This window comes from Hyla sarda, chromosome 11 (genome assembly GCF_029499605.1).
Source record: "Hyla sarda isolate aHylSar1 chromosome 11, aHylSar1.hap1, whole genome shotgun sequence".
Taxonomy (NCBI): domain Eukaryota; kingdom Metazoa; phylum Chordata; class Amphibia; order Anura; family Hylidae; genus Hyla; species Hyla sarda.
The window spans coordinates 68,461,114-68,479,755 of record NC_079199.1 but is presented as its reverse complement, the minus strand read 5'-3'; the positions used below and the strand labels follow the sequence as shown (position 1 = coordinate 68,479,755).

At 45.6% G+C, this 18,642-nt stretch overlaps 1 protein-coding gene across 2 annotated transcripts in view; it reads right to left on the bottom strand.

The window, feature by feature from the left end:
* Positions 1-4,525, bottom strand: part of PEAR1 (platelet endothelial aggregation receptor 1) — a 443,307-nt gene extending 438,782 nt beyond the window's left edge. The window contains exon 1 of one of the 2 annotated variants that reach the window (XM_056545694.1): positions 4,439-4,525. The gene's annotated coding sequence lies outside the window, so the exon portion shown is untranslated. Of the gene's footprint in view, positions 1-2,956; positions 3,081-4,438 lie in introns of those variants that run through there. The other variant, XM_056545692.1, reaches the window with a different exon arrangement.
* Positions 4,526-18,642: the final 14,117 nt, after the last annotated feature.

Genomic DNA, 18,642 nt, shown 5'->3' with positions numbered 1-18,642 from the left:
TGCCTGGATCTCAGGCACTGAGCAGTCATTCGGCGATCGGACAGCGAGGAGGCAGGTAGGGGCCCTCCCGCTGTCCTGTCAGCTGTTCGGGATGCCGCGATTAGCCGCGGCTATCCCGAACAGCCCGACTGAGCTAGCCGGCCACTTTCGGTTTCACTTTTAGCCGCGCGGCTCAGCTCTGAGCGCGCGGCTAAAGGGTTAATAGCGCGCGGTGCCGCGATCGGCACTGCGCGCTGTTAGAGGCGGGTCCCGGCTTCACTATGACGCCGGGCCCGCCGCGATATGACGCGGGGTTACTGTGTAACCCCGCGTTATATCAGGAGAGCAGGACCAAGGGCGTACCTGTACGCCCTTGGTCCTTAAGGGGTTAAACGTGTCCTCCACCCCTAAACATCTTGTCTGGGTTCACATCATGTTTTTGCCATACTGTTTTCAATCCGTTTTTCTAAAGAAAACCGTATGGCAAAAAAAAACGGATGGAACAGTATGGGAAAAAGTAAACTATATGCGTTTTTAAACTGCATACTGTTTTTAAAAGTACATACAGTTCCATCCGTTTTTATTTAAAAAAAAACGTTTTTGATCATTTTGTCTATTTTTAATGGGAGGGGTGTTGGGTGGGGACTTTAGGATGCAAATGCACATATGCAAAGTAAAAACCGTATACGGTTTCCCGCATGGAACCGTATACATGTGCGTTTCCCATTGATGTCCATGTTAAAAAAAAACATATGTGGTTGCAGTACAATTTTTAAACTGGAGTCAAAACTGTGGTTGACCACGTTTTTGTCTGCGGTTTAAAAACCGTACTGCAACCGCATAATTTTTTTTACAAGGACTTCAACGGGAAACTGAACACTGTTTTTACTTTGCATATGTGCATTTGCATCCTAAAGTCCCCACACAACACCCCTCCCATTAAAAATTGACAAAATTATCAAAAATGTATGTTTTTTTTTTTTTTTATAAAAACGTATGGAACTGTATGTACTTTTAAAAACAGTATAAAGTTTAAAAACGCATACAGTTTACTGTTCCATCTGTTTTTTTTGCCATACGGTTTTCTTTAGAAAAATGGATTGAAAATAGTATGGCAAAAACGTGATGTGAACCCAGCTTTAGACACGTTCCCAGAACAAAATATCATTAATGTGTATGTAAAAGTATAGAAATCTTGTACTAAAGTTAACATACCCCTCAACTTAAAGGGGTCCTCCACCCCTAAACATCTTATCCTTTGGATTTGGGATAATATGTCTGATCGCGGTGGTCCGGCTGCTGGGACCCCCCCTCCCCCCCACAATCTCCGGCTCAACACCCTAGTCATCTGGTGCACGGAGCAAACTTCACTTCCTGCCACGCCCCCTCCATTCATGTCTGTGGGAGGAGGCGTGACGGTTATGGGAGGGGGCATCATGGCTAGTACATAGCCGTCATGCCTCCTTACATAGACATGAATAGAGCGGGCGTGACCTCACAAACACGGGAGCTCCAAGCTAATGCCGCATTCCCGGCCCCGGAATTGCGGGGGGGTGGGGGGGTGGGGGGGTGTAAGATATTTAGGGGCGGGGTACCCCTTTAATCCACATTTTCTCCCTTGGGTAAATCTGATGGCTATGTGACTTTTTTCAACAATTATGTAAGAAAGGGTTTAAATACATGTCAGAGTGCCCAATGAGCAGTGCCAGACAGGGTTCCCATATAGAGTGCCACTCAGTCCTAAAAATAGTGTCTGAGTGCCCCTATAAGTTGTACATCCAGAATGCCCCATAAATATAGCCAGTAACTGTGCACCCATTAGTAGTGAAACAGAATAATTATATAAACAGTGCCAACCAGAGTTTCCATCTTAACAGTACCAGAGTTCCCATTCAAAGTACCCCCATAAGGGGTGTCCAGCAGAACGTTCACTAAAAAATGTGTGCCAAAGTGCCCAGATGAACAGCCTATTAGATTACAGTCAGAAAGTGCAACCATTAACAATGTTGACATTGCAAAAAAGTTACTTACACATTTTTGTTAAAGCTCCTGAAATACTTTGAGTGTTTCTGTCATACTATGTTCTTTACATTATCTGCCTTCAGCTCGATCACTATGAACATACGGTTGTAATAACAGTGGTTGAGACCTTTATTAACAGGAATGTATGAGCACAAGTGTAAGCACTTGCTAAACGGTTCCCCATGGATTGTTGGAGGTTCAACCCATTTCATATCTATAGGACCCCATTTTGACATCTGTTTGTGATAATTAGGGTTGCCACCTTTCTTGGAAAAAATACCGGCCATGCTAATTTGCATAATTAATTATATATGTGTAACATCACATGATACACACAAGCAGGGGAAATTTTCTCCTATTTTGAACCCTATAGCTAATTTTTTTACGATCTGTAGTTTATAACAGTACCATTTTTGTTTTGATGTGACTTTTTGATCGCTTTTTTAAATTAAGTTTGGGAGTTGCAGTTAGTTACTAACTACAACTCCCAGCATGTTCTGCTACAGCCTGTGGCTCAGCAGCTGCCCCAAATGAAAACCACAACTCCCAGCATGTTGGACTATATAGTAGTATATAGTATAGGTCAGTGGTTCCCAACCAGGGGTGCCTCCAGGTGTTGCAAAACTACAACTCCCAGCATGCTCGGACAGCTATAGGCTGTCCAGGCATGCTGGGAGTTGTAGTTTTGCAACAGACGCCCTGTTTGGGAAACACAGGAATATGGTGCAACATTCCGGGAGATGGAGGATTGGTTGAATAAATATTGGCCATTGCATTGACAGTAATTTTAATATAAAAATACCGAAAGGTTGGCCAAAATACCGGCTTGGTGGCAACCCTAATGATAATGTGTCTATGGGGACAAACCTCAATGGGTCCCAGAAATCTGTCCTAGGCTATGTGACAAGTTGGATGAATGGATGGATGCATGACAGCATGTAGAGTTTGTACTCACCTATAGCTGGGTTGTACTCTTCAGGAAAGATGAGAAGCCCCCTGGAGATAATCGAGGATTGTGGGTTTTTCTGATAAGATCCGTGTGTAGAAAGTAGAGGTGTGGGTTTATACTTTGGTTGTGAAGTGAGAACTGAAGGCAGAGGATATGGCAGAGAGTTATCTGGAGCGAGGAGGAGGAGGAGGGGGCAGGAAAAGTGTTGGAGCTGAGAATTTACAGGAAGTTTTGACAAGGAAACTCCACAGAGGATGCGATTTGGCAAATACTTGAATATGTTTAATGCTGGGACTGGGAACAAAGTAATAGGACAAATACATCGGTAGGGTGGGAGGATAGGAACCCGGGGGAGAGGGGGTGCTTTATTACAGACATCATGGACTTCATTACTGTCGCTGTGAACAGTCATTGATGTTTGTGAAAAATATAATTTGATGTGAATGATAAGGACTAATGATCCCTAATGTGTAAAGGATGGGCTAAAATACAAAATCTCAGCAGACAATATCACAATTGATGGGCTTACATACACCACTCCCACAGCACAGAATTACATTTGATAGGATTAAATACAAAAGCCCCGCTGACGGTATCACCCATGATAAGTTTATCCGCCATCTCATCGCACAGTATCGTACATGATGGGCTTAGATATACCAATTCAACAGCACAGAATTACACATAATAGTTTATGACAGTATCACACATAATACACCATCTCAGCAAAAAATATCACATAGGATTGGATGAGAAACACCATCTCAGCAGATATGTTTACATATTATAGGCTTAGATACAACAGCTCAGCAGACATTATCCCATAAAATAGCATTAGTTTGTCCAACACTGAAGAAAGTATTACACATGACAGAATAAGATACACCAGCTCAGCAGACAGTATCACATGTAACATGATTAGATACACTGTTTTAGTAGAATGTATTACAAATTACAGGCTAAAATACACCAGATCAGCAGACAGTTTCACATGTAATAGGAGAATATGCACTGTTTCTATAGACTGTATTACACATTGCAGGCTACATACATAGACAGTGTTGCACATGATAGGCTTAGGCTTCTTTCACACTGCAGTTGTGTCCTGGCAGTACAGCAGCTGTTGAAAAATGAGGGGAGAATAGCAGGAGAAAAATTAGTGCATGTGCCATCTTTCTATTCCGCTATAAACAACGGAGCCCAACGGACCCCAGTATAGTGAATGGGATCCTTCGTGACTCATGGTTTTCCGTTGTGCTCCTTACTGAGAACGGCCATTGAAGACAAAAAAAAAAGGAGAGAGAGAGCCTAATGGCCGTTTTTGGATGGAGCACAGCGCCAGTGTGAAAGAAGCCTTAGATACATGTGCTAAGTATATAATATCACATGATAGGCTTAATAGGAAACTTACAGCCAGTTCACCCCCCACTTAACCCAATAAATAACATGATAGTGCAGGTAAAAGGAATAAAATGATGTATAACTTACTTGGTCTGGTTCCAGAGATACAGGGTGTATTTGCCTAAGTTGCTAACATGTAAATTACATTTTTTGCACAATTGAGGCAGGACTTGGCGTAGCCAGCATCCCTGCCTCCAACCCCTTTGCTTCGATATGCCTACTCACCTCACGCTTACATGGGTGAAGGACTCCATGAATATTCACAAGGTGGGCAGGCATATCGGACCAGAGGAGATGGAGGCAGGGATGCTGGGTATGCCAGGTTCCGCTTCCATTGCGTAAAGAACGACATTTACATATAAGCAATAGAGGTTTATACACCCTTTATCTCTGGAACAGAACAGTTATACATTATTTTAATCCACACTATTCCCACACTATGGGGGAGATTCATCAAAACCAGTGTAGAGAAAGAGTTGTGCAGTTGCCCATAGCAACCATTCAGATTGCTTCTTTCATTTTTCACAAGGCCTCTGCAAAATAAAGGAAGCAATCTGATTGGTTGCTTTGGGCAACTCAGAAACTTTTCCTCTGGACAGGTTTTGATAAATCTCCCTCTATAACCCTGTGTATTGGGTTTAGTGAAGTTGAACAGGCTGTTAGTGTCCCTTCAACTACATCAGTTTATGAGACAGTATCACATCATAACATAGGCTTAGATACATTGGCTCAGCAAACAGTATCTTACATGACAGGCTTAGATACTCCCGACAGTATGACACATGCCATGGGAAGGCATGTCGCCTGTGCAGCCGAATCAGCTGCACAGGGGCCCCCTCAAACACTGGGCTGGCCCTACCATGGGACCCTATGCACATATGACGGGTCTTGCCCTGTCACTAAATTGCTATGTACTTTTGCCTGCAGGAACTTCCTGGCGGACGTGCGCACGGTGAGCGACGTCATCACAAATGCAGCGCTGGGACACTGATGTCACTTATAGCGTGCACCTCCACAGGAAGTCCCCGCAGGCAGATGTAAGTAGCGCAGGCCTTGAAAGAGTGTGTGTGGGGAGGGGGCAATGCTACCTAATATGAGGAATCTATGCTACGCTACCTAATGTGGGAAATCTATGTTAATGTCGTGTCCCAGTACAGAACATGGTTCTGTACAGTTCCTAAAGTCCCCTCAGGTAGAGTCCCTCAAGTCCACAGGGCTCTCCTGCAGGATCCCCCTAGGTCATTATTATGGTTTCTATTGTACATTAATTATGCACGTTTATTATAGGTATTGTACAGTGAATATAAGCTATGTACAAAGGTTATTAGGATGTTTAAACTGTATAGGACCTTCCTAAGGTAATGTGATATGGTCATGTGATCACCTGATACTCAGAGTTCTAGAGGCACAGGTAATCACAGGCAACCAGCTTTAGCTCAGCCCTCTGATATTTAACCCCTTAAGGACCACGGATGTAGGCATACATCTAAGCACCCTGGTATTTAAGGACCAAGGACGTACTCGTTCGTCCGTGGGAATTTCGGTCCCTGCCGCGTGCCGGGCGGGGACCGGACCGGGGTGACTGCTGATATCAATCGGCAGTTATCCCGCGCAAATGCCCAGGGGGGTCATCAGACCCCCCCATGTCAGCGATCGGCGCAAATCGCAAGTGAATTCACACTTGTGATTTGCGCGATTACGGGTCATTACGGGTCTATGGTGACCCGGAATATGAGGGAGATCGCGGCTTTCCAAGACACCCACGATCCCCCTGAAGGGATAGGAGTGAGGTGGCAAGGGGGTTTAACTTTGGTTTTCCCCTTTCTGCCCACCCACAACAGGCGGGGCAGAACGGGGAAACCGACAGGGACCGGGCACCGGAGTCCACTTACCCTGCGGGCGAGGCTGCGGGCAACGATCGGTGTCGGAGATCGGCGAGCGGCGATGTCATGCAGCTGGCTCCCTGGATCCTACGGAAGCCGGTAAGTTGCCTAGCAATATCTGGAGGGCTACAGTTTGAGACAACTATACAGTGGTCTCTATACTGTAGCACTCCAGATGTTGCAAAACTACAACTCCCAGCATGTCCAGACAGCTGTTTGCTGTCTTGGCATGCTGGGACTTGTAGTTTTGCAACATCTGGAGGGCCACAGTTTGCAGTGGTCTCCATACTGTAGCTCTCCAGATGTTGCAAAACTGCAAATCCCAGCATGCCAAAACAGCTGTCTCGGCATGCTGGTAGTTGTAGTTGCATACCTCCAGCTGTTGCATAACTTCCTCTCCCAGCATGCCCTTCGGCAATCAGTACATGCTGGGAGTTGTAGTTTTGCAACAGCTGGAGGCACACTGGTTGGAAAATACTGAGTTAGATAACAGAACCTAACTGAAGTTTTTCCAACCAGTGTGCCTCCAGCTGTTGCAAAACTACAACTCCCAGCATGCATGGCCTGTCAGTGCATGCTGGGAGTTGTAGTTTTCAAACAGCTGGAGGTTTCCCCCCCCCCCCCCATGAAAATGTACAGGGTACATTCACACAGACGAGTTTACAGTAAGTTCCCTGCATCAAGTTTGGGCTGCAGCAAATTTTTCGCCGCAGCGCAAACTCCTAGCGGGGAACTCACTGTAAACCTATGCCAGTGCGAATGTACCCTAAAAACACTACACTAACAAATAATAAAGGGTAAAACACTACATATACACCCCCTTACACTGCCCCCCCCCCCAATAAAATTGAAAAACGTATTGTACGGCAGTGTTTCCAAAACGGAGCCGCCAGCTGTTGCAAAACAACAACTTCCAGCATTTCTGGACAGCCACTGACTGTCCAGGCATGCTGGGAGTTTAGCAACAGCTGGAGGCACCCTGTTTGGGAATCACTAGGGTAGAATACCCCTATGTCCACCCCTATGCAATCCCTAATTTAGTCCTCAAATGCGCATGGCGCTCTCACTTTAGAGCCCTGTCGTATTTCAAGGAAACAGTTTAGGGCCACATATGGGGTATTTCCATATTCAGGAGAAATTACACTACAAATTTCGGGGGGATTTTTCTCCTTTTACCCCTTATGAAAAGGAAAAGTTGGGGGCTACACCAGCCTGTTAGTGTAAAAAAAATTTTTTTACACTAACATGCTGGTGTTGCCCTATACTTTTTATCTTCACAAGAGGTAAAAGGGAAAAAAAGACCCCCAAAATTTGCAACGCAATTTCTCCTCAGTACAGAAATACCCCATATGTGGGCGTAAAATGCTCTGCGGGCGCACAACAAGGCTCAGGAGTGAGAGCGCACTATGTACATTTGAGGCCTAAATTGGTGATTTGCACAGGGGTGGCTGATTTTACAGCGGTTCTGACATAAACGTAAAAAAATGTGACCCCATTTTGGAAACTACACCCCTCACGGAATGTAACAAGGGTTATAGTGAGCCTTAACACCCCATATGTGTTTGACAAATTCTCGTTAAAGTTGGATGGGAAAATGAAAAAAATTATTATTTTTTCACTAAAATGCTGGTGTTACCCTAAATTTTTCATTTTCACAAGGGAAAATAGGAAAAAAGCCCACCAAAATGTGTAACCCTATTTTTTCTGAGTAAGAACATACCCCATATGTGGATGTAAAGTGCTCTGCGGGTGAAATACAATGCAAGAGAAGGAGCACCATTGGAATTTTGAAGAGAAAATGTGTCCGGAATTGAAGGCCATGTGTGTTTACAAAGCCCCCATAGGGAAAAGAACAATGGACCCCCCACACATGTGAACCCATTTTGGAAACTACACCCCTCACGTAATGTAATAAGGGGTACAGTGTGCATTTACGCCCCACAGGTGTCTGACAGTTTTTTTGGAACAGTGGTCCGTGAAAATGAAAAATTTAATTTTTAATTTGCTCAGCCCACTGTTCCAAAGATCTGTCAAATGCCAGTGGGGTGTAAATGCTCACTGCACCCCTTATTAAATTCTGAGAGGGGTGTAGTTTCCAAAATGGGGTCATATGTGGGGGGGTCCACTGTTCTGGCACCACGAGGGGCTTTGTAAATGCACATGGCCCCTGACTTCCATTCCAAACAAATTCTCTCTTCAAAAGCTCAATGGCGCTCCTCCTCTTCTGAGCATTGTAGTTCGCCCGCAGAGCACTTGATGTGTTGGGGTTACAAATTTTGGGGGTCATTTTCTCCTTTTACCCTTCATAAAAATGGTAAATATGGGAAAAAAACTGCACTTTAGTGAAATTTTTTTTTTCATTTACACATCCGACTTTAAGGAAAAGTCATCAAACACCTGTGGGGTATTCGCTTCCAAAATGGTATGCCATGTGGTTTTTTTTCTGCTGTTCTGGCACCATAGGGGCTAAATGTGACATGCCCCCCAAAAACCATTTCAGAAAAACTCACTCTCCAAAATCCCATTGTCGCTCCTTCCCTTCTGAGCGCTCTACTGCGCCCGCCGAACACTTGACATATATGAGGTATTTCCTTACTCGTGCGAGTGTAAAAAATTAAGATTTTAAATGTTCTCCTTCACTTTGCTACTATTCTCATGAAACACCTAAAGGGTTAACACACTTACGAAATGTCATTTTGAATACTTTGAGGGGTTCAGTTTTAATAATGGGGTCATTTGTGGGGTATTTCTTGAATTTAACCCTTTAAGGACCAATTTTGGCCTTAAAGTGTAGCTCCCACCACCCATTTTTTTTTCTGTCCCTGCCTATTGCCCATCTATCCCTAACCCTCTCCCTGCCTTTACATTTTTTTTTTACTATATTAAAATGCCTTTTTGTCTGCCTGGTAGTGTGCTCACTACCAGGCAGACTTCCCCAGCAGGCACCACGTAACTGATGCCTGCTGGGGCCGGCACTTCCGCCCTTAGCTCACTATACAGGGTGCCTCCAGCTGTTTCACCATTACAACTCCCAGCTTGCCCTGACATCTACTGGCTGTCAGGGCATTCTGGGAGTTGTAGTGGTGAAACAGCTGGAGGCACCCTGTGGTGAAAATAATAACTTTGTTTAACCAGCGCAGCAGTGCTACTTCGGGAGCAGCAGCAGCAGCGGTGGCGGCGCTCTCCCGAACCCCGCTCTCCACCCACCCCACACCCATGCCTCTAGTGCTGAGCGGCGGCGCTCCCCCGAACCCCCCTTCCCCCACCCCATTCCTCCAGTGGTGAAGACTTACCGGAGGATCAATGAGCTGCCTCCGGACAGGGTAACGGGGGTGGGAGGGGCCGTGCGCGAGGCCAGTGGAGCTGGCCAATGCGTGCAGCCCCAGCTATCAGCATGCTCGCTCTCGCCTGTTTGATTGACAGGCGGGAGCGAGCACCCCTGTGACTGGATTTTGACTCATTGCCAGGCTTAAATGAGTCGAAATCCAGTAGTGACGTCACTGCAGAATGCATTCGGCCACTAAGAGGGCGACCCCTAGTAGCCTAATTTAAAAGTGATTTTAAACTTGTTTAAAATCACTTTTTTTAATTAAAGTATATAAGAGATATGTTGTAGTACTTAAGTACTACAACATATCAATTTTTAGATTTCATGACAGTGCCCATTTAAAGACTCAGACAATTAAATTTTTAAGTTTTCATTTTTTCCTCCTCGCCTTCTAAAAATCATAACTCTTTTATATTTTCATCCACAGACTAGTATGAGGGCTTGTTTTTTGCGCGACCAGTTGTCCTTTGTAATGACATAACTCATTATATCATAAAATGTATGGCGCAACCAAAAAACACTATTTTTGTGGGGAAATTAAAAAGAAAAACGCAATTTTGCTAATTTTGGAAGGTTTCGTTTTCACGCCGTACAATTTACGGTAAAAATGACGTGTGTTATTTATTCTGAGGGTCAATATGATTAAAATGATACCCATTATTACATACTTTTCTATTATTGTTACGCTTAAAAAAATCACAAACTTTTTAACCAAATTAATACGTTTATAATCCCTTTATTTTGATGACCTCTAACTTTTTTATTTTTCTGTATAAGCGGCGGTATGAGGACTCATTTTTTGCGTCATGATCTTTACTTTTTTTTGATACCACATTTGCATATAAAAAACTTTTAATACATTTTTTATAATTGTTTTTTTAATAAAATGTATTAAAAAAGTAGCAATTTTGGACTTTTTTTTTTTTTACGTTCACCCCGTTCACCGTACGGGATCATTAACATTTTATTTTAATAGTTCGGACATTTACACACGCGGCGATACCAAATATGTCTATGTCTACGCTTTTTGGGGGTAAAATAGGAAAAAACTGACATTTTACTTTTTTATTGGGGGAGGGGATTTTTCACTTTTTTTTTACTTTTAAATTTTTTTACATTTGTTTTTACACTTGAATAGTCCCCATAGGGGACTATTCATAGCAATACCATGATTGCTAATACTGATCTGTTCTATGTATAGGACATAGAACAGATCAGTGTTATCAGTCATCTTCTGTTCTGGTTTGCTCGATCTCAGACCAGAGCAGAAGATGCCGGGAGCCGGAAGGAGGAAGGTGAGGGGACCTCCGTGCGGCGTTCTGAATGATCGGATCCCCGCAGCAGCGCTGCGGGTGATCCGATCATTCATTGAAATCGCGCACTGCCGCAGATGCCGGGATCTGTATTGATCCCGGCACCTGAGGGGTTAATGGCAGACGCCCGCGAGATCGCGGGCGTCGGCCATTGCCGGCGGGTCCCTGGCTGCGATCAGCAGCAGCGGTTATGCACAGGACGTAAATGTACGTCCTGGTGCGTTAAGTACCACCGCACCTGGACGTACATTTACGTCCTGCGTCCTTAAGGGGTTAAAGATTTTTATTTTTCAATAAAAAAGAACAGAATAACCAACAATTAAGTACATCAATACAAAGAGGTAGAGACATACAGAGAGCATAAATCGAGCAATTCCATTGATACATCGTATAGTTCTATCTTGCGCACATGACGGGCAGTACATTTAGATAATCAATGTGATGGGAAAAGAAAAACTAGGAGGGGAACAGTCCCCTCTGAATAACTGTATGTCAGTAAATAAGCAGTTTGCAAATATAAACAATGCGAAAATGCCATATGAAGCAGTGAAGAACATAATCTCCACGTTCTGGAGACGTAAGGGGTAAACCACTAATATAGTAACAATAAAGCAGGGAGTAAGTGACTCCTGCCAAAAACATATTAATATATGGAAGGATCAGCATTGTAACAAAATCCAGAAAATAGTACTGCATAATAATCTAAACTGTCAAAACAAAGAGAAAAAAGTAAAAAAGGAAAGAATGAGAAGAAGAATGGTCAGATTAATCAGATGTAGTGAGGAAGGAGACACAGACCAAGGGAGAAGCAGGGGCGGAAAACACACATACAGGAGACAGAAACAATAGGGCAGTAACACAAGGGTATGAAGACAACGGGGGAGTGGGGGAGGGGAGAAGAACATGGCCTATTACGGATTAGTAGGAAAGATTGGGGTCAGTAAATCTTGGAAACCCGGAGAGGAATTGAAACGTTAGCCACTCACGCCAGGTCTTGGCATATCGGTCATATTCCTCCAGTGTGAGGGCAAGTAATTCCTCCATGCGATGGGTGGTGGCGATCTCCTCTAACCATTCACATATAGGGAGGTGACACGGAGCACCATTTACGAGGGATGACTGTACATGCTGCCTGTAGCATATGGCATAGGAGAGATTTGCGGAATGAGGTGGAAGACACTGGGAATTGAAACAGGAGGACTGCTTTAGGGGAATTAGGCACAGAGATTCCAGTGACCTCCCTGATAGCTCGGAGTAAATAGGACCAAAAAGAGGAGAGACGTGGGCAACCCCACCATATGTGGGACATAGTGCCCACAGACCCTTCGCAGCACCAACAAGTCTCAGGTACCAAGGGGTACCAGCGATGAAGCTGTACAGGGACCCGGTACCAGCGTGACATGATCTTGTAGTTGGTTTCCTGAGCTCTGGTCGCTATTATTGATTTATGTGTAAGGTGAAAACATCTAGTCCACTGAGTGAGGGTGAGTGAGATCCCTAATTCCCACTCCCAAGCAGCGCAAAAGGGAGGCAATGAAGCAGTGTGGAGGGAGAGTATACATGCGGTACAAAAAGCCAATTGCATGAGGAGGCACCGGCGGCATCAGACACAGCTTCTCAAAGGCAGTCAGTCCCCTGTGTAAATTCACAGAGTGCTTAATAGAAGCATAAAAATGCTGGAGTTGGAGATATAGGAAAGATTCACTACCCCGAGAAGCTGCAGCCCACCCCAGCTCCTCCGCAGACAGCAGGCCCGTGGGAGAAACAACATGTGTGAATCGCAAGGGTGTATGCCCAAAGCGACTCAAAGGACCACCAGGGGGAAGCCCTGGCAAAAACTTGGGGTTACCAGGGATAGGTAGCATTGGGCCATTCGGCTCCACCAAGGAGTCCTGAGGATAACATCTAGATAGGGCCAGAAATGTCTGTGAGGAGTTGAAGGACAGTGAGTTTGCAGAGGTGGGGGGTGCGGGTCCCAACCACGGCAAGCCAGAGAGTACTGCAGGAGAAATATCTTGAGCTATCCGCACCCAAAGTTTGGACTCGGAACTATGCAATAAGTCCAGCAGTCTGGCGTGTACAGCAGCTAGATAGTACATACGACAGTTGGGAAGGCCCACACCCCCCAACCCTTTGGGACGGAATAGTACCTGGCGGTTAAGGCAGGTTTTTTTATCTGCCCATATAAATGATCCAAACCGTTTATGGAGAGAGCGCCAATAGAAATTAGGGAGAGTAATCGGGATTGTCTGTAACAAGTATAGCAATTTAGGAAGCAGTGACATCTTGAGGGCATTAATTCTACCAAACCATGACAGGGATTTTGTGTGCCATTTATCTAAATGGGAGGTGAATTGAGTCAACAGAGGATTAAAGTTCAGCTGAAATAGGAGGGTCAGATCAGAGGGTATTACAATCCCTAAATATGTGATCCCGATAGCGGGCCAAGCAAATGGGCAGTTACTCTTTAATAAATCCACAGTTGGGGGTTGAAGGAACACATTTAGCGCTTCCGATTTAGACAGGTTGATTCTAAAGTTGGACCATTCACCGAAGCCAGACATCACAGACATCAGCGAAGGAAGAGTAACATGAGGGTTGGTAACATATACCAAGAGATCATCGGTGAATGCCGAGCATTTATATTCAGTGTCGCCTATAGTTATCCCGGTGATGTCTGGACTACGGCTAATGGAGGCCAGGAGGTGTTCCATAATGAGGATGTATAACAGAGAGGACAGGGGACACCCCTGACGCTTGCCATTATGGATGGAGAAGGTTTGGAAGAGGGAGCTATTTATCCGCAGGCGGGCTTTGGGCGAGTGGTAAAGGGAGAAAATTTTTTCCGTAAGGACTGGACCTATACCTATGGCATGCAGGGTGTCTTTGAGGGATTCTGAAAAGAGCAAAAGAAGGAAAGACCGACGGGAAGGCGCCTAGTGTGATACCGTTGATGACAGGTGGGAGGGGTTAGTAGAAGAGTAAATAATGGATGCTCACCTTGAGCGAGCAAAAAACTTGCATGTAGACCCACAATGGGGTTAGTGGTATGGATGATAGTCCACCGGATGCAGCTGCTAAGCCCAGGGTACAGGACAGGACAAGCCAGTCCTGGATAGATATGCAGTGGTAAGGAAGAAAAAAAACCTTTTCAAAGGGCGCTGCTGTTGTCCTGGTGAGATGAAGATGAAAAGTCTGAGGCAGAAGTATTTTGCAAGATATAGCTTCTTTATTGATATAGAATCATAGCAAGCAGGGATACAGGCTAGATAACGCATTTCGGGGGACAGCGCCCCCTTCTTCAGATCAGTGATGAAGGGGGCGCTGTCCCCCGAAACGCGTTATCTAGCCTGTATCCCTGCTTGCTATGATTCTACATCAATAAAGAAGCTATATCTTGCAAAATACTTCTGCCTCAGACTTTTCATCTTCATCTCACCAGGACAACAGCAGCGCCCTTTGAAAAGGTTTTTTTTCTTCCTTACCACTGCATGTCTTTGAGGGATGACCATGATATGCGGTCAAACGCCTTTTCGGCATCCACCGACAGGATCATGAGGGGAATGTTGTTGGTTTTTGCATGGTGCATAATATCCAATGTTTTGAGGGTGTTGTCGCGAGCCTCCCTCCCCGGCACAAAGCCCACCTGGTCAGGGTGTATCAGCTTCGGCAAATGAGCGTTAAGTCTTTTAGCAATGAGCTTGGAAAATATCTTTAGGTCTACATTCAATAAAGAAATAGGCCTATAGTTTGAACAGAGTGTTGGGTCTTTGCCCAGTGTAGGGAGGGCCGCGACATTGCGGACTGGGGCGGGAACGGGTCACTAAGGCCTACCCCTTCGTAAGAAGCTAATAGCAATGGAGCCAGCAGATCCCCAAATTTTTTGTAGAAACCTGTCATAAATCCGTCAGGACCCGGGCTCTTCCCCCCAGGCAAGGATGATATAACCCCGAGGATCTGATCCAAGGAGAAAGGAGCATCCAACTCCTCCGACACAGTGGGGGCGAGTTTGGGAAGATCCGAGAGAGGGAAAGAGTCCGGTCCCGAGGCAGAACTAGGGGAGTTAGGAATATTATAAAGATCAGTATAATATTTATGGAAGACCAGCGAAATATCGGGGGTGGTATGGACCGTAACACCTGAGCCACGATGAATACAAGGAATGTGGGACCTGGCTACTAGCTCCTTCAAAGCTCTGGCTAACATACACCAACTCTTATTGCCAAATTCGTAGAATTTACTTCTACAGAGTTGCAAGGAGCGTTTGGAGGACGCATCAAGCAAACGTAGTGTTTCTTGGCGAGCTAATAGGAGTTCTGCTAAGACAGGAGCTGAGAGTGCGCGTTTGTGGGCCAGTTCTAGGTCCGCTACTTTTTTAAGAGCAAGCTTAAGTGTTTGAGCTTTTTCTTTTTTGAGTCGGGTTCCATGTTTTATAAAGGTCCCTCTGAGAACACACTTAGCCGCTTCCCACTTCATCAGGGGGATGTGGGGTCCTGGGCATGATCGAGGATAGAGTCCGCTATCGTCCTCGTCACGTCAGAGACACAGACGGAATCAAGCAAGAGGGAATCATTTAAGTGCCAAGTCCACTCACCCCTGACGAGAGATGGCAAGCGTAGCGTGCAAATGACAGCGGCATGATCCGACCATAGGATATTGCCTATGGTGGAAGACACCAACCAAGGTAGAGCAGTGTGCTGCAGCAGTACGTAGTCAATCCTACTGTAAGAATTGTGAGGCGATGAAAAGAAACCGTAGTCCCTATCAGCAGGGTGGAGCATGCGCCAAGTGTCGCACAGCTGCAACAGGGCAAAAGTTCTTTGTCAGCGCTTAATAGCAGCATAGGACAATGAGGACCTGCCAGACGAGTTATCTAGTGTGGGGTATAGTGTGAGATTAAAGTCCCCACAAAAAATTACAGTGCCGCTGAGGAGAGGGAGGACCTTGTCAACCAACGCAAGGAAAAACGGGATTTGATGTGTGTTTGGGGCATATAAATTAAGTATAGTTAGTACTAGTGTTGCTCGCGAATATTCGCAATTCATATTTTATTCGCGAATATCGCATATTCGCGAATTCGCGAATATTCGCGAATATAGCGCTATATATTCGTAATTACGAATATTCGTTTTTTTTAAATTTTTTTAATTTTTATTTTTTTCACAGTACACATCACAGTGATCATCCCTCTCTGCTTCCAGCTTATGTGGTGTAAGAAGGCTCTAATACTACTGTGTGAGACCGGTGTGCGAATTTTCGCATGTACGAAATTTGCATATGCTAATTTTCGCATATGCTAATTTTCGCTTATGCTAATTTTTGTATATGCGAATTTTCGCATATGCTAATTTTCGCACCCGCGAATATTCGCATATGCGAAAATAAAACGAGAATATTACGAATATGACGAATATTCGTCCATATGTTCGCGAATATTCGCGAATTCGAATATGGCCTATGCCGCTCAACACTAGTTAGTACGTGTCCACTCACCCGAAGGGACAAGAGAACATAGCGGGCCTCAGGGTCAACCGAACAATGCAAGACCTGGTGGGGTAGAGATTTGTGAATTGCAATTGCCACCCCACAAGATCTAGACTGGGGGTTGTCTGCACAAAACCAGGTGGAATAGTGCGGGTGTCGGAGGGAGGGGGCATGTCCTACCTTAAAGTGAGTTTCTTGGAAGCACACCAATTGCACCTTCTGCTTGTGAAAATGATGGAGCACTTGAGAGTGCTTTTCAGGCGTATTCTGACCTTTTGCATTATATGTCGCTATCTTGAAATCAGCCATGGGGATCAAAAAAGGATAAAAATCTTCGGGTTAGTAATAGACAATGAAAATTGGAGAATGCGAGGGGGAGGGAGGGGGGAAAGGGAAAAGGAATAAACCTGGGAAGGAGACACTAAAGGGAAAGGGGAGACAAGAGGGGGGAAGAACACAAAGAAAGAAGCGGAGAAAGGAAAAAACACTAAAGGCAGTAGTGGAGAGGAGGGAACTACTGTCGCTATAACTGAAGAGACTTGAAGGTATACTACATAAGAACCCAGGGAACGAATGTCCACCTGGACTTAATACCTATGTTGGGGAAGAAGTCGGTCAGACCACTAAAGGACGGAGGAAGCGGACCCCCGCCGCCACCTATAGAGTAGGAAGAAGCAGACCAAAATGGTCGCCACCGCAGTCACATAGGGAGAAACAGAAGCACCAAGCAGAAAGCATAAGAAAAGCAAGAACATAGCATCCAAGAATAATAGGAAGGCAGGTGTCAGAGAAGGTGAACAGTCGTATAATCGTATAACCCATGCAACATAGTAGAGAAAAGGGGGGGGGGGTGGAGCCAATTAGCTCCCTTCACTGAGCCCCCACAGCAACTAGACAATGCAACCTATAAGTAAGGCTATATGTTAGGTACACATAAGACACATGCTAAAGTCGTCAGCGAGCAGGGGACTCAACCCCCTCCCGTGCCGTTCTCATCACTTGCGTTGATGGATTAAGCCTCCTAGGCTTGAGGTCTTAGCTGGGGGAGAAGAGGGGCCCTGTATCGGCCGTCTAGTGGTGAAAGGCAACAATGTAGGCCACGTCGGAAGCGCCACGTCTGGAAGTTCCAAGTCCTGCCAGAATCCGGGCAAGTCATCTGGGGAGTAAAGAGAGTAGCTTCGGCCATTATGGCGAACATTCAAGGAAAAGGGGAACCCCCAGCGATATTGAATTCCCTTTCCCCTTAAGGCAGTTAGTAGGGGCTTGAGGGCGGCTCGTTGCACCAATGTATGGCAAGATAAGTCAGAGTATAGTTGTATAGGGACATCCTTGAAAAAAAGTTTTTGCCTACGCCTTGCGTTACGAAGGATGTCCTCCTTAAGAGCATAAAAATGGATCCGGCATATAACGTCCCTGGGGTTCTGGTCGTTAGTGCTAGGGGGCCTAAGGGCCCTATGAGCTCTGTCCATTTCAATATAAGTGCCCGGCGGACGTTCAAGGAGATCATTGAAGATAGCAGTAAGGGCGTCCCACAGTTCAGGTGAGGGGAGACCCCTGACACGGATATTGTTCCGTCAGCTGCGGTTCTCTATATCATCTAAATGTTGTTGCAGCGAGAACATTTGAGCTGAGTGATCGTTAACTACTGCTTGAAGGGCTGGAACAGTTGCGGACATAGAGTCCTGGGTAGACTCCACCACCGTCACTCTGGAGGTTAGAGTAGTCAGTTCCGTTCGGAATTGGGCAAATTCCTGTTTGCACTCATCAACCAACTGCTTCGCTAAGTTAGTAATATGATCCTTAGATGGGAGTGAGTGTACTAGTGACTGCAGGTCAGCCAGTGTGACAGGAGAAGACATGGCAGGATGGATTGGCGAGCACAGTCCATTGGATGCATGGGGTAATGATGCAGGAGCATGTACACTGGCTTCTACAGGTACAGGCACAGGTTTGAATATTAAAGGAGTAGAGTCCAGACTGCAAGGTGGGGGCAGAACAGGGGGAGAGTCCACTCCAGGGCGAGAGAACCCTGATGCCAGCTCCTCAGGAGGAGATAAGGAGCAAGGGGATGATGAATGGCACCCACCGCCCTGGGGAGATCCAGCCGCAGCTACAGACCAGGGGGACCCCGAGGACCACTGAGGGGAAGGTGCAGCATGCGATCCGCATTGAGGCATAGGGGGCCCCAGGGCCCGCTGAACTCCAGGGGAGCCTCCAGCTTGCATAGGAGAGGAGTCCACAGGGGATGTAGTGGGAAGATGTTGCTTGCTGAGGCCCATTGCA